General features: G+C 44.8%; 1 pseudogene; it reads left to right on the top strand.

Moving 5' to 3' along the window:
• The first annotated feature begins 4,241 nt into the window (after positions 1 to 4,241).
• LOC100994452 (small ribosomal subunit protein eS7-like) overlaps positions 4,242 to 13,667 on the top strand; it is a 53,722-nt pseudogene continuing 44,296 nt past the window's right edge.

Raw genomic sequence — 13,667 nt, 5'->3', positions numbered from 1 at the left:
CCACCACACCCGGCTAAGTTTTTTTGTATTTTTAGTAGAGACGGGGTTTCACCGTGTTAGCCAGGATGGTCTTGATCTCCTGACCTTGTGATCTGCCCACCTCGGCCTCCCAAAGTGCTAGGATTACAGGTGTGAGCCACTGCACCCGGCCAAAATTAGCCATTTTAAGGCTAATTTTAAGTATTAAAAGTTAAGTAGGTGAGCAGTTCAGTGGCATTTAGCACATTTACAGTAGTGCATAATCACCACCTCTGTCTAGTTCCCAAACATTTCCATCACCCCAAAAGAAAAACCAGAGCTCTTTAAGCAGTTCCTCCCCATTCCTGCTGCCTAACCCCTGCAACCACCAATCTGCATTTTGTTTCTGTGAATTAATTCTGGGTATTATTTTTTTGAGACAGTCTTGCTCTTTCTTACCCAGGCTGAAGTACAGTGGCATGAACATGGCTCACTGCAGCCTCGATTTCCTGGGCTCAAGCAATCTTCCCACCTTGGCCTCTCGAGGAGCTGAGACTACAGGCACGTGCTGCCACTCCCAGATACTTTTTAAAGTTTTTGGTAGAGACAGGTCTTGCTATGTTGCCCGGGCTGGTCTCAAACTCCTGGACTCAAGCAATCCTCCTGCCTTGTCTTCCCAAAGTGCTGGTATTACAGGCGTGAGCCATTGCACCTGGCCTGTTCTGGGTATTTTGTATAAGTGGAATCAGTATGTGACCTTTTGTATCTGGCTGCTTCTACCTAGCTTTATGTTTTCCATGTTCTTCCCCATTGCATCATGTATCAGTACTTTCTTTCTTTTTGTGGCATAATATTCCATTATATGTATCCACTGCAATTTTGTTTACTGATCTGTTGATAGACATTTGGGCTGTTTCCACCTTTTGGCTGTTGTGAGCATTGCCGCTGTGAACATTCATGTATAAGTGTTTGTGTATCTGTTTTCAATGATTTTGGATATATACCTAGGAGCAGGATTGTTCGATCATATGGTAATTTCTGTGTTTATCTTTTTTTTTTTTTGAGATGGAGTCTTGCTCTGTTGCCCAGGCTGGAGTGCAGTGGTGCGATCTCAGCACACTGTAACCTCTACCTCCCAGGTTCCAGTGATTCTCCTGCCTCAGCCTCCCGAGTAGCTAGGACTACAGGTGTCCACCACCACACCTGGCTATTTTTATTTTTTTTTTTTTTGTATTTTTAGTAGAGATGGAAGAGACGGAGTTTCACCATGTTGGCCAGGCAGGTTTCAAACTCCAGACCTCAAGTGATCCACCTGCCTCGGCCTCCCAAAGTGCTTAGAATTACAGCTGTGAGCCACTGCGCCTGGCCTCTATGTTTAACTTTTGAGAAGTCTCTTGATTCTTGCCACTACGAGGTGATTTTATCCAACTATTACAAGAAAGAAAATGGGAACTCAGAAGGTTGGACTGGTTGTTCAAAGTCACCTAGCTAGAGAGCTGCGCAGCTGGAACTAGTATACAAGTCTAGCTGTTGAAAGCACCCTGAGCACATTACCTCATGCTGTACCTTGCATGTCTTCTTGTTTCCAATTTTCAGATGAAGAAACAGTTCCACACACTAAGAGACTTAACGAGGGTACAGTTAGTTTCAGGAGAGCTGGTAGTTTTCATTCCGTTTAGAACTGGACCTGGTAATTATTGATTATCCTAATAAATACACTTCATTTATCGTGTTGCCTTTTTATTTTGAGACAGAGTCTCGCTCTGTCACCCAGGCTGGAGTGCAGTGGCATGACGTTGGCTCACTGCAACCTCCGCCTGCCTGGTTCAAGCGATTCTTCTGCCTCAGCCTCCCGAGTAGCTGGGACTACAGGCGTGCACCACTACACCCAGCTAATTTTTATATTTTTAGTAGAGACGGGGTTTCACCACTTTGGCCAGGATGGTCTCAATCTCTTGACCTCGTGATCCGCCTGCCTCGGCCTCCCAAAGTGCTGGGATTCACAGGCGTGAGTCACCGTGCCTGGCCTGTCTTCTTTAATCAAATCACATCTCATATCCAGCAGTCATAGATGAGTATGCTAGAATCATGGACTGCTTGGAAGTCTTTTAATCTGGTGTTTACCTACTCATCCGTTGGTGGAAATTTGGGCTGCTTATTAATTATTAATTATTTTTAATTATTGAATACCAGATCTGGTTTCTAAATGGAATGAAGACTACCAGCTCTCCTCAAACTAATTGATTATTGAGGTGTGTTTCTTTTCCTTCCCTGGTGATGTGCAAAGAGAATGAAAAGGGAAAAGGGGCCAGGAAGGAGATGTTTTTTCTCCTTCATTTATTCAACAGCTAATCTTGAGTACCAGCTGTGTACAAGGCACTAACCTAGATGCCTGGGACACATAAAGAACAAGTAGACAAAGGCTCCTACCCTTAATCATTGAGTTTTATTCTAGATGGGAGAGGGTGACAGATAATAAACAATAGAATTCATAATATGAATTCATTGGAGAGTACGAGAAAGGTGAACTGTGGGGGGAAGAGAGCAAGGTAAGGGGGTGAAGGAGTGTTGGGGAGATTGGGATTGCAATTTCAGAAATGGTAGTGTTATGAACTGAATGTGGGTGTCTCCCCCAAATTTGTATGTTCAAGACCTCACTCTAATGTGGCTGTATTTGGAGATGGGGCCTCTAAGGAAGTAACTAAGATGAAATGGGTTCGTGAGGATGGGCACTGATTCAACAGGATTAGTGTTCTTATGAGGAGAGACACCAGAGTTCTCCCTCTCACTTTCTTCCCACACGCATGCACTGAGGAAAGTCTGTGTGAGGACACAGCAAGGAGGCTGCTGTCCACAAGCTGAGAAGAGAGCCCTCAGAAGAGATGGAATTGACTGGAGCCTCAGTCTTGGACTTTCAGCCTCCAGAACAGAGAAAATAAATGTTTGTTGTTAAGCCACCCACTCTGTGGTGTTTTGTTATGGCAGCCCACACTAATACAGGCAGTGATGGAATATCTCATGTGAGGAAGTGATGTTTGAACACATCTGAAAGAAAGTGTAGAAGGCAGCCAAGGTCATCTGAGGTAAGGACATTTTAAGACAGAGGAACCAGTCATTGCAAAGAGCCTGAGGCAGTAGTGTACCAGGTGGGGTGAGGAACACAGGGAGCCTGGGTTGGCTGGGGCAGAGAGTGGAGCAAACAGAGGGGCAGTTTCAGGAGATAAGATCAGACAGATGATTGTGTAGGGTAGGGGTTCCCCAGTTTTCTAGGCCCCTAGTGCCCTTAGTGTCTTAGTAATTTTTTACAATGCCCCTACATCAAAGAAAATAACTAAGGATTTGGATTTACAAGTGGTTGGGTTCTAACAATTTTATAGTAGTAATATGACTGATATTGCTGTATGACCTAGAACATGGAAAGTACCCTGTAGAGTCCATGTGAATGCTGCCTTGGAGTGCCTTGGTGCACAGTTTGGGAATAGCAAATGTAAGGGGGTGTTGGGCATTTTAAGGATTTGGTTTTGGATTTTGGGAACTACCGCAAGGATTTTGAGCGAAAGAGTGGCATGATATATTTTAAAAGATTGCTCTGGCTGTTGTGTTGAGGATAGTACTGAGTTTTTTGCAAGAATCCAGGCAAGAAATGACAGTGGTTAGGGTGTTAGCAGTGGAGGTCGTGAGAGAATTGGGAAATGGTGGATATTTTGAAGATAGATTCAAGAGGATTTCCTGGTGGATATAATGTGAGGGTAAGAGAGAAAAGAGTCAGTGATGTCTCCCAAAGTTTTTCACGTGAGCAAATGGAAGGATTAAGTTAGCAAGTGTGATAGAGAAGGCTGTGGATAGAGCAAGTATTGGGAGTATCTGGAGTGTTGTTTTGGACATAGAGGTTTACTCTATTAATACCCCAGTGGAGATGTTAAGTGGGCAGTTGTATTAAGTCTGGTGTTTGAGAGAGAGAGATCTAGGGGTCCTGAGAGATCTGGGGGTCCTAAGCAGTTAAAGTTATGAGACTAGGTGAGATCACTAAGGGAATGTGTTGGCCAGGGTCCAGAAGACAGAAGCCACGCAATATTGTGAATGAGGTCAGTGTAATATAAAGAATTATCGAGTAGCAAAGATTAATTCTAAAAGGCTAATGAGAACTCTGAAGAATATTCTTGCGCCGAGGGACAGCACTTGAGGAACAAATTTGGAAGGCAAGTCCCTCCCCAAGGCTGGGACCTGAGCTTCATTGGAGAAGGTATGGCGGTGGACATAGAGTAGGACATAGAGAGGTGGACATGGAGACGGTATGGCACTGGACAGCAGAGTTTGTTGGGTTCCCTGGGCCTGTGTTGGTCTACAGCCACTGGGGAAGCAGGAAGCACCCTGCCAGGGTGCATGAAGTGCTGCTGGATGTCCCTCACATGTACATGGTAGCCATGTGGCAGGAACCATATGGAAGCACACCAGAACCAGGAAAGGAAGCCCCCTCCTCCAACACTCTCTGTTGGCAAAACTGAACATTGTATCAGCTGTGCAGGAGAAATGTTTACAGATTCCAGTTCCATTATTGCAGAACAGTCAATGAAGGGTGGCTTTGGAGCAGAGAGGAAATAAATTGGAAACTGGCAATACACTAAATATGTGAGAAGAGAAGAGAAGATAATTTCTCTGATAATAGGGAGAAAAAAAATCAACAAAAGGGCACTGAAAGGGAACAACCAATAAAGTAGGAGAAAAAGTAAGAATGTGGTGTCCCAGGAATAAAGTGAAGAAAGTATCAAGAAGGGAGGGAATGAGCAGCAGTGTTGAATGCTGTGAGAAGTCAAGTAAGATAAGGGCTATAAAAACTGACCATTGGACCCAGCTGTGGGGAGGTCCTTGCGATCTTGACAAACAGTTCAGTAGAGTAATGGGGAGTAGGGAATATTCGAGTGGGGTTATGAAATCATGAGAGGAGAGGAAATGGTGTACAGACAACTTTAACTTAGGTTAGGTACTTTGTTGGAATCTTCTGAACTTTATCCTTGAACAGAATCTGGAAAACTCTACCAGGTTTTTGAATCTGTTTGTTCTCACAGGTATGCTTTATAGCTGAAATCATTTCTTAGGGAATTGATCAGATACATGTAATTTGAAGCCTGGCTTGTTGAATTTTAGCTTCCCTCAGCCCGAACTTGCCTGAAGACAGCTTGCCTCTAGGTGCTAATTTCCTGCTACATTCCAGATTGTGGCTTCTGCCCCCTTCCAAATGGGCTGTCACCAGCTTGGAGGTCAGCCTGCATGTTCCTGGAAGCCGAGAGCGTACACAGCTTCTAGGAATAGAACAGCATGCCATGGGGCTCCAGAGTACTGGGGAGGAACCCGCTGTGGTCTGTTCCATTAAACAATTGTGACTTTTCCTTTGGAACTTTCAGTATGAGTATAACCTACACCTAGAAGCAATATAGAGTTATAGAGGGACCCTGAGTCAGGTCACGTGAATTTGGACATAGTTCTTCCATTTACTTGCTGTAGAACCTTGAGAATATTTCTTACATCTCCATATCTCAGTCATATGAGAAACGGGAACATTATCATGATCTCCAGGGATTAAACAAATGAATGCATGCAAAAGGACTGGCATATAGAAGTGCTCAGAAAGTATTGGTTGTTATTCTTATTATCTGTTTCTAATTTTATATGGAAGTATGACAGGAAAGTAAAGTTCATGTCACACAGCACGTGGCAATACTTCAGTTCTTATTGCCAAATAATATTCCATTGTATGGTTATGCCACATTTTATTTGTCCACTCATCAGTTGTTAGACATGTGAATTTTTTCTGCTTTTTGGCCATTATCAGTTATGATGCTGTGAACATTTGCAAAACTCACCTTTTGTGTGAACATATATTTTCATTTCTTTTGGTACATGCCTACAAGTAGAGTTATTGAATATCAGTTGGTGACTCTATATTCAACCATTTTAGCAATTACTAGACTGTTTTCCAAAGCAGCTGCACCATTTTACATTTCCACTGGTAGTGTATGATGGTTTTAGTTTTTCCACATGTCCAGTCCAGTCAGTCTTGATTTACATGTCTCCAGTCAGATAAGTCCATCCTCTTCCTCGTATGGTGAGGAGCAAGTAAGGACCTCAAGGTCTCATTTGTCAGAGTGCCACAAGTATTACATAATTTTTAATTCAGTTGGTATCTTAGACTCTAAAATTTTGGTTTTCTTAAAAATTGGCACTGATTGCTTGATTATAGGTTGTCTCTTTTTGATTATAGCCATCCTAGTGGGTGTGGAGTGGCATCTCATTGTGATTTTGATTTGTATTTCCCTCATAGCTGATGATGTTGAGCATCTTTTCATGTACTTGTTGGCTATTTGCATATGGTGAAATGTCTGTTCAGATCCTTTGCTCAATTTTTAATAATATCCTTTTATTACTGAATTCTTAGATTCTCTATATACTCTAGATACAATTCCCTTATCAGATAAGTGATTTGCCACACATTTCTTTCATTCAGTGGGTTGTCTTTTCACTTTATTGATGGTGCCCTTTGAAGAACATAATTTTTAACTTTGATGATTTCCATTTGCACATAAGCTTTTGTTTCTCGCTGTTTTCTAGGGAACCTGGACTAAACACCTGAGTGAGGTAGATATTAGTTCCATATCTGGTGAGGGAACTAAGGATCATAGAGTTTAAGTTATTTTCCCAAACCATATAGCCGGTGTAGAAAGAAGCCAGAATTTGCACTGAAGTCTGTGAGATCCCTTATGGACAGGGTGCGAGACATACTAAGTGTGTGAGTTGAGCTTGCACATTGGAAGGCTGGGCATGGTGGCTCCCAGCCACTATGGGAGGCCTAGGTGGGTGGATCACTTGAGCCCAGGAGTTAGAGACCAGCCTGAGCAACATAGTAACACCCCCTCTCCACAAAAAAATACAAAAATTAGCCCAGCATGGTGGCACATGCCTGTAGCCCCAGCTACTCGGGAGGCTGAGGTGGGAGAATCACTTGAGCCTGGGAGGTTGAGGCTGCAGTGAGCTGTGATCATGCCATTGTACTCCAGCCATCATGGAGTGAGACCCTGATTTGGTTTGGCTGTGTCCCCACCCAGATGTCAACTTGAATTGTGGCTCCCAGAATTACCATGTGTTGTGGGAATGGAAGGGAACCAGGGGGAGGTAATTGAATCATGGGGCCGGTCTTTCCCATGCTATTCTCGTGGTAGTGAATAAGTCTCACGAGATCTGATGGGTTTATCAGGGGTTTCTGCTTTTGTTTCTTTCTCATTTTTCTCTTGCCATCACCATGTAAGAAGTGCCTTTTGCCTCCCGCCATGATTCTGAGGCCTCCCCAGCCATGTGAAACTGTAAGTCCAATGAAGCCTCTTTTTCTTCCCAGTCTTGGGTATATCTTAATCAGCAGCATGAAAACGGACTAATACAGACCCTATCTCAAAAACAAACAAACAAAAAGAGATTGCACATTGGCACTTGGTCCCTGAATGTGCTAATGATATGTGGCATTCATGGGCCATCTGCTGTGTGTGTGGGGTTTTACATACATCCCTCCTTGTATATCCTTAAGGCATTCACCTCTTCAGCCTCCAGGATGGGAAGGTTTTTGCAGGAATGTATCTTTTCCTCTCTTGAGGTCCTCACTTGCTCATCACCATAGGAGGAAGGACGGATTTATCTGATTGGAGAGACTGTAAATAAAGACTGACTGGAACATATGGACCAGGGGCGGGTCTGCTGCATGGACTTTGGGCTGTGTGGGTTGCTCACTCTCCTGCCCTCTTCTTGCCTATGCAGAACTGATTTCTCACCTCTACCTTCCTGTCTGTTCCTGGTGGGTTAGGAACGTAGAGGAGAGAAGGGATGAAGATTAGTTTCTCTTACCCCCTGAAGCATTATTTTTCACAGTGCCTCTCCACCTGTTCAGTGTTGAGTAAGTGCTGAATGAGTGGACGGGGAAACAGCCTTGGAGAAATTTACGATCCCGCACATCCCTACTAAGTGATGCAAATGAGTTAGGGAGCCGGGGTCCACAACCAAGCGCCACCCTTGGTGGTTTGTATGATTCTCTGGTTAGGGAGGCATGACGGTAACATCTCCTGTTTATTCCTGCCATCTGCTGCTTTGTCCGCCTCTCATCTCCTTGGTGGCTTCCTCCATGCAGCAGGTTGGTGGACACAGGTGCACTTTGTTCACTACCTGGCCCTGCCACACCGTAGTTATGGGACCACGAGCAATGGGCCAGCCTTTGGCCTCTTTTCTCACATTTATTGCTTGCCCTTCTCAGTCCCAGTCTGCATGTCAGGCACCACATTTTCCAGGCTCCCCTGTCCCTGGCTTCCTGTAGGGTCAGGCAGTTGGGGGCCTGGTAGAGCAAGGGAGGATGGGGAGAGGGGAGAAGCACAGTATCCCCATTACCCCTCCTGCCTCAGTGGCATCTCAGGGGCAGTGGTGACGTCTTCGGCTGTGGCTGCGTCTCCTCTGTTTTCCCCGCTCCCACTGACTGGCTCCTTCCTCGGTGGAAGCAGCTCCCCAGGGCCTGCCCACGGCTCTTCCTTTGATTCTCAGCCCTTGAGTTGCAGTGGCTTCTCAATGTTGCTCATCTCTGGGTCGCTTCATTGTCCCCTGTTTGGATTCTGGATTTTTCCATCTCTGATATGACCCATCCTCTTTATTAAATTTCCTCTGTTGGAGTGGTTCTGTTTTCTGGCTGGTCCCTGACCGATGTAGTGTCCTATCAGTAAAATGGGAGTGCTACCATCTCCCTTATGGTGTGGCTGTGGGTATTCAGTGAGATGGCAGCTGGTTAGTATTTACTGTTTTTTTTGGTACTTCAGAGGGAAGAGTGGGCCTCTCTGGGAAACAGTGCCTCTGACTTCTGCATTTTTAATTTGTCCCAAAGCCATTAGTTCTTAATTTCAGTTTCTACTTGTTGCGATGATAGGGTGGTAGCAATATCGCCACTCACCCTTCTGGAATAGCCTGGGGCCTGGGGAGAGGTGTTCCCAGTGTGGCCACATTCTGTGGCAGATTGTGTCTAGCTGGGGACTTGGGCAATATGCTGCTGTCACCTATGAGTGTTTTTAAGTCACAGCTGCTTAAAATCCCAGGAAATAGAAGGCGTCTAAGTGAAGTGAATGGTGCGGCCGCATGCTGCCTTTCAAAGTGCGACGGACAGCCTCTCCTGGGGGCTTGGCGAAAGAATTGGGAAGGGTCAGTTCGGAGGCTCTGTCCATGGGAGGAAACTGGTGCTGAGTCCAAGTTTTTTCCCCTTCAGGTCAATTTCTATTGTAATACCGTCACTTAGATGTAAAATAAAGGCCACTGGGGGGCATTTTAGAGACAGAGACGGTGGGGAGCAAAGCTCCGTGGGGGATAAAGAAAGCACATTAGAGAGAAAATCCTACTGTGCCGGGGGCTTCTGCTGTCCTAGAGCTCTGTGCAGGGGATTATTGGAAGAAACTTAATGTTTTTCTTTTCTCTTCTCTTCTTTTCTCTTCTCCTTCCTTCTTCTCCTTTCTTTCTTTTCTTTCTTTCCTTCCTTCCTTCCTTATTTCTTTCTTTCCTTCTTTTTTTTTTTTGACAGTCTTGCTCTGTCGCCCAGGCTGGAGTGCTGTGGCGCGATCTCGGCCCAATGCAACCTCCACCTCCCGGGTTCAAGCGATTCTCCTGCCTCAGCCTCCCAAGTAGCTGGGATTACAGGCACCCGCCACCATGCCCAGCTAATTTTTATATTTTTAGTAGAGACAGGGTTTCTCCATGTTGGCCAGGCTGGTCTTGAACTCCTGACCTCAGGTGATCCACCTGCCTTGGCCTCCCAAAGTGCTGGGATTACAGGCGTGAGCCACCATGCCAGGCCTGAAACTTAATGTTTTTCTAGAATGTTCTTAGCATTGAGCGAGCCTCTATATAGTCTGGAGATACTCCTGCACTAAGCAAGTCCCTTTCTGGCCTCTGCCTCAGTTTTCTGTTTCCTGGCAGAATTTCCTACTGCATTTTTGCAAATTATTTTTTAGCTCTGGATAAGGTAATTTGGACTGAAAATCTGAGTAAGAGAAGAATTAAGATATCCTATCTCAATGGTTGTCTAAGAACTGCAAATGGAAACAGTGAGATAGCATTAATAATAGTTACCAAACTAGCAATGATTTTTAAAATGCAGGTGGTAATTGGTAAAGTGTAATTTTAAACCCTGCTGGTGGCCAGTCAAGTAGCAGAACTTTTCTGGCAAGTAATTTGAGGGTCTTACAACTTTATACCATTTGATCTAGTAATTCCATATCTTAAGTGTTATGTAATAATCAGCAACAAGGACAAAAAATATAACAAATGAAATTCCTGCATCATTACTGAAATCTTGGAAACAATCCAAAAGACTAGCAGCACAGAATTGTTAAATAATCACCATACATTATGATATAATATGATTTGTGCCATAGAATAACTGCTGAATGGGAGGTGTGCCCTGGGCAGGGAAGGAGGTCCAGATCCTTTCTGGGGTGTACGGGCTGCTGTGAACCCAGTAGGGATCTGCTTGACATTGAACTGCATCTGCTGTAATGGCCTAGGGGGTTTAGTCCCCTGCCCAGCTCCTCTTGCCATCTCTCTTCCTTAACATTGACCGAATGAATCCTTACTATGCTGTAGGCCTTGCTTTACAAGCATTGACCCATCTTCACGACTTTAACAAGGACACTTCTATTATTATGTCCATTTCACAGTTGAGAAGAGTGTGGCATAGAGAGAAGTTACTTGCCCAACGTCACACAGTTAGGAAGCAGCAAATGTCAGGATTTGAGCAGGCATTCAGACCACTCTTAACTACTACATTATACCAGACTGCAAATAAGCCGTACAGTTAATTAGCACAATCTAGTTGTGCTAAGAATTATTAAAAATCACGTCTTCAAATAATTTTTAGTGATATGAGAAAATTCTCGCGGTACGGCGTCAAGCGAAAGACAGCATGCATGATATAGGTTATGATATAGTAAGATGTGAGCCAGATGCGGCAGCTCACGCCTGTAATTCTAGCACCTTGGGAGGCCAAAGTGGGAGAATTGCTTGAGGCCAGGAGTTCGAGAGCAGTCTAGGCATCATGGCGAAACCCCATCTCTACCCAAAATACAAAAATTAGCTGGGCATGGTGGTGTGTGCCTTTAGTCCCAGCTACTTGGGAGGCTGAGGTGGGAGGATCCCTTGAGCCGTGATTATGCCACTGCACTCCAGCCTGGGTCCCAGAGCAAGACCCTATCTCTAAAATAAAATAAAATAAAATAAAATAAAATAAAATAAAATAAAATAAATGCAAGTTTTGCTGTATAACTTAATGAAACAGGAAAAAGAAATAAATTCCATGAGACAGGAGCAGTGCCATTTACTTGTCTGTTATTTATTTATTTTTTGGAGACAGCGTCTAGCTCTGTCCACCCAGGGTGGAATGCAGTAGCATGATCTCAGCTCAGTGCAACCTCTGCCTCCTGGACTCAAGCGATTCTTTGCCTCAGTCTCCCGAGTAGCTGGGACTACAGGTGTGTGCCACCACACCTGGCTAATTTTTTGTATTTTAGTGGAGATGGGGTTTCACCATGTTGCCCAGGATGGTCTTGAACTCCTGAGCTTAGGCAATTCACCCGCCTTGGCCTCCCAAAGTGCTAGGATTACAGGCGTGAGTCACCGCACCTGACCAACTTGTCTGTTTTTTAAACTCATCCTTGCAACTCCCAGTATGTAGCTCAGTGCCAGGCACATAGTAAGGCCACAGAGTAACTGCTGAACTGGCAGACTTCTCTCTATGTGTCACTCTTCTCAATTGTGAAATGAACATAATAATAGAAGTTTCCTCATTAAAGTTGTGAAGATGAATCAATGCTTGTAAAGCAAGGCCTACAGCATAGTAAGTGTTCAGTCAATGTTAAGGAACCCTGGGGAGGGAAGGAGGTCATGGTCTTCCCTGGGCAAGATGGGCTGCTGTGAACCTGTGTGGGGTTGGCTTGAACTGAATCCACTGTAATGGCCTGGGGGATTCAGTCCCCTGCCCAGCTCCTCTTGCCATCTCTCTTTTTTTGTGTTGTGCCAGAGCCATGTAAGGGACTGAAACTGGTGTGGCACAGGAACACAGGCACTCAGGCCAAGCAAAGATGGCCTTGCTGTTGAGTGAGTGAATTGCAGCTCATCTCTCTGTTGTGACCTTGTCCATTTCATGCGAAGCAACACTTATGGGTGGGCCCAGTGCCTGTTTGCTTTCAGGGAAACAGCACAGAAATCAGGATCAGTAAATTTGATGTTGAAGTCTTTTTATCCCTTGGACTCTCCCATATCCCACTCAGGTCCCCATCAGCACATTGTCACCTCATCTCTGCAATGGTCTGGCAGCTCTGCTGTGCCTCATAGAGGCTCTGACAAGCCTCGCTGGGATGTGCAAGCCACTGCGCAAGGCTAATAATTTGGTGATTCTTTGAATAAATATTAAAAATATCTACTGTGGAGAAGTGAATTTTTGGTTAATAAAAATTTCATGCAGAATTCTTTTCTTTCTCTCTTTCTTTCTTTTTCTTTTTTTTTTTTTGGCAGGCCCTCGTTCTGTCACACAGGCTGGAGTGCAGTGGTGCAATCACAGCTCACTGCAGCCTTGACTTCCAGGCTCAAGTGATCCTCCCACCTCAGTCTCCCAAGTAGCTGGGACTATGGGCCCATGCCACCACACCTGGCTAATTTTTGTATTTTTTGTAGAGACAGAGTCTTATTATGTTGCTCAGGCTGGTCTTGAACCCCTGAGCTCAAGTGATCCTTTTGCCTCAGCCTCCCAAAGGGCTGGGACTATAGGCAGGAGTCACTGCACCCTTCCTTTTTCTTTCTTTTTAAAAATCTGATTTATTTCCATGGGTAGAAGCAGACCCAACATTTTGAAAATATATTTGTACCGCGCCCTTTTTTTTGTTTTTTTCTTTTTTGAGACAGAGTCCGCTCTGTCGCCCAGGCTGGAGTGCAGTGGTGCGATCTTGGCTCACTGCAAGCTCCACCTCCCAGGTTCACTCCATTCTCCTGCCTCAGCCTCCTGAGTAGCTGGGACTACAGGCGCCCACCACCACGCCTGGCTAATTTTTTGTATTTTTAGTAGAGACGGGGTTTCACCGTGTTAGCCAGGATGGTCTCGATCTCCTGACCTCGTGATCCGCCCACCTCGGCCTCCCAAAGTGCTGGGATTACAGGCGTGAGTCACTGCGCCCTGCCTGTACCACGACTTTTTTTGGTAGTGTTTGTTCCTTAGCTACTTTCGCTCTCTGATCTTCTAAACCAGACTCCTTCGGAGGTGCATGAAAGGGCTTGCAATTTAGGTAGTTAACAGCTGGTAAGCAGCAAAGATGCAAACATGATCTGAATCAGCATATTAGCTGATGGTGATAGTGGGCTTTCAGGGGCCGGTGAATCCAAGTGTATAAAAGAAAAAAAAAACTCAGATGAGAGAAGTTTTCAAAATGTCCACTGGGTGGAGCTGTCAGTTTAGCTGGAAGCATGTTTGGCTTACTTAGCTACAAGTTACACCAGTGATGTTTCAGTGACTCTTAAAATTGGTGCCCAAACCCTTTCCTACTTCCTTCAAACCCAGATCATAATTACAACTAAATAACATTGGTGGGATTATTGTCAGTTTCACTCACAAGACTGTAAAGTTCATGGAAACCCTGAAGGTCAGGATTCCCAGA

The sequence above is a fragment of the Pan paniscus genome, chromosome 3 (assembly GCF_029289425.2).
Source record: "Pan paniscus chromosome 3, NHGRI_mPanPan1-v2.0_pri, whole genome shotgun sequence".
NCBI lineage: Eukaryota > Metazoa > Chordata > Mammalia > Primates > Hominidae > Pan > Pan paniscus.
Note: the sequence above shows the minus strand (reverse complement) of the source record. Positions and strands in the feature narration are given on the sequence as shown.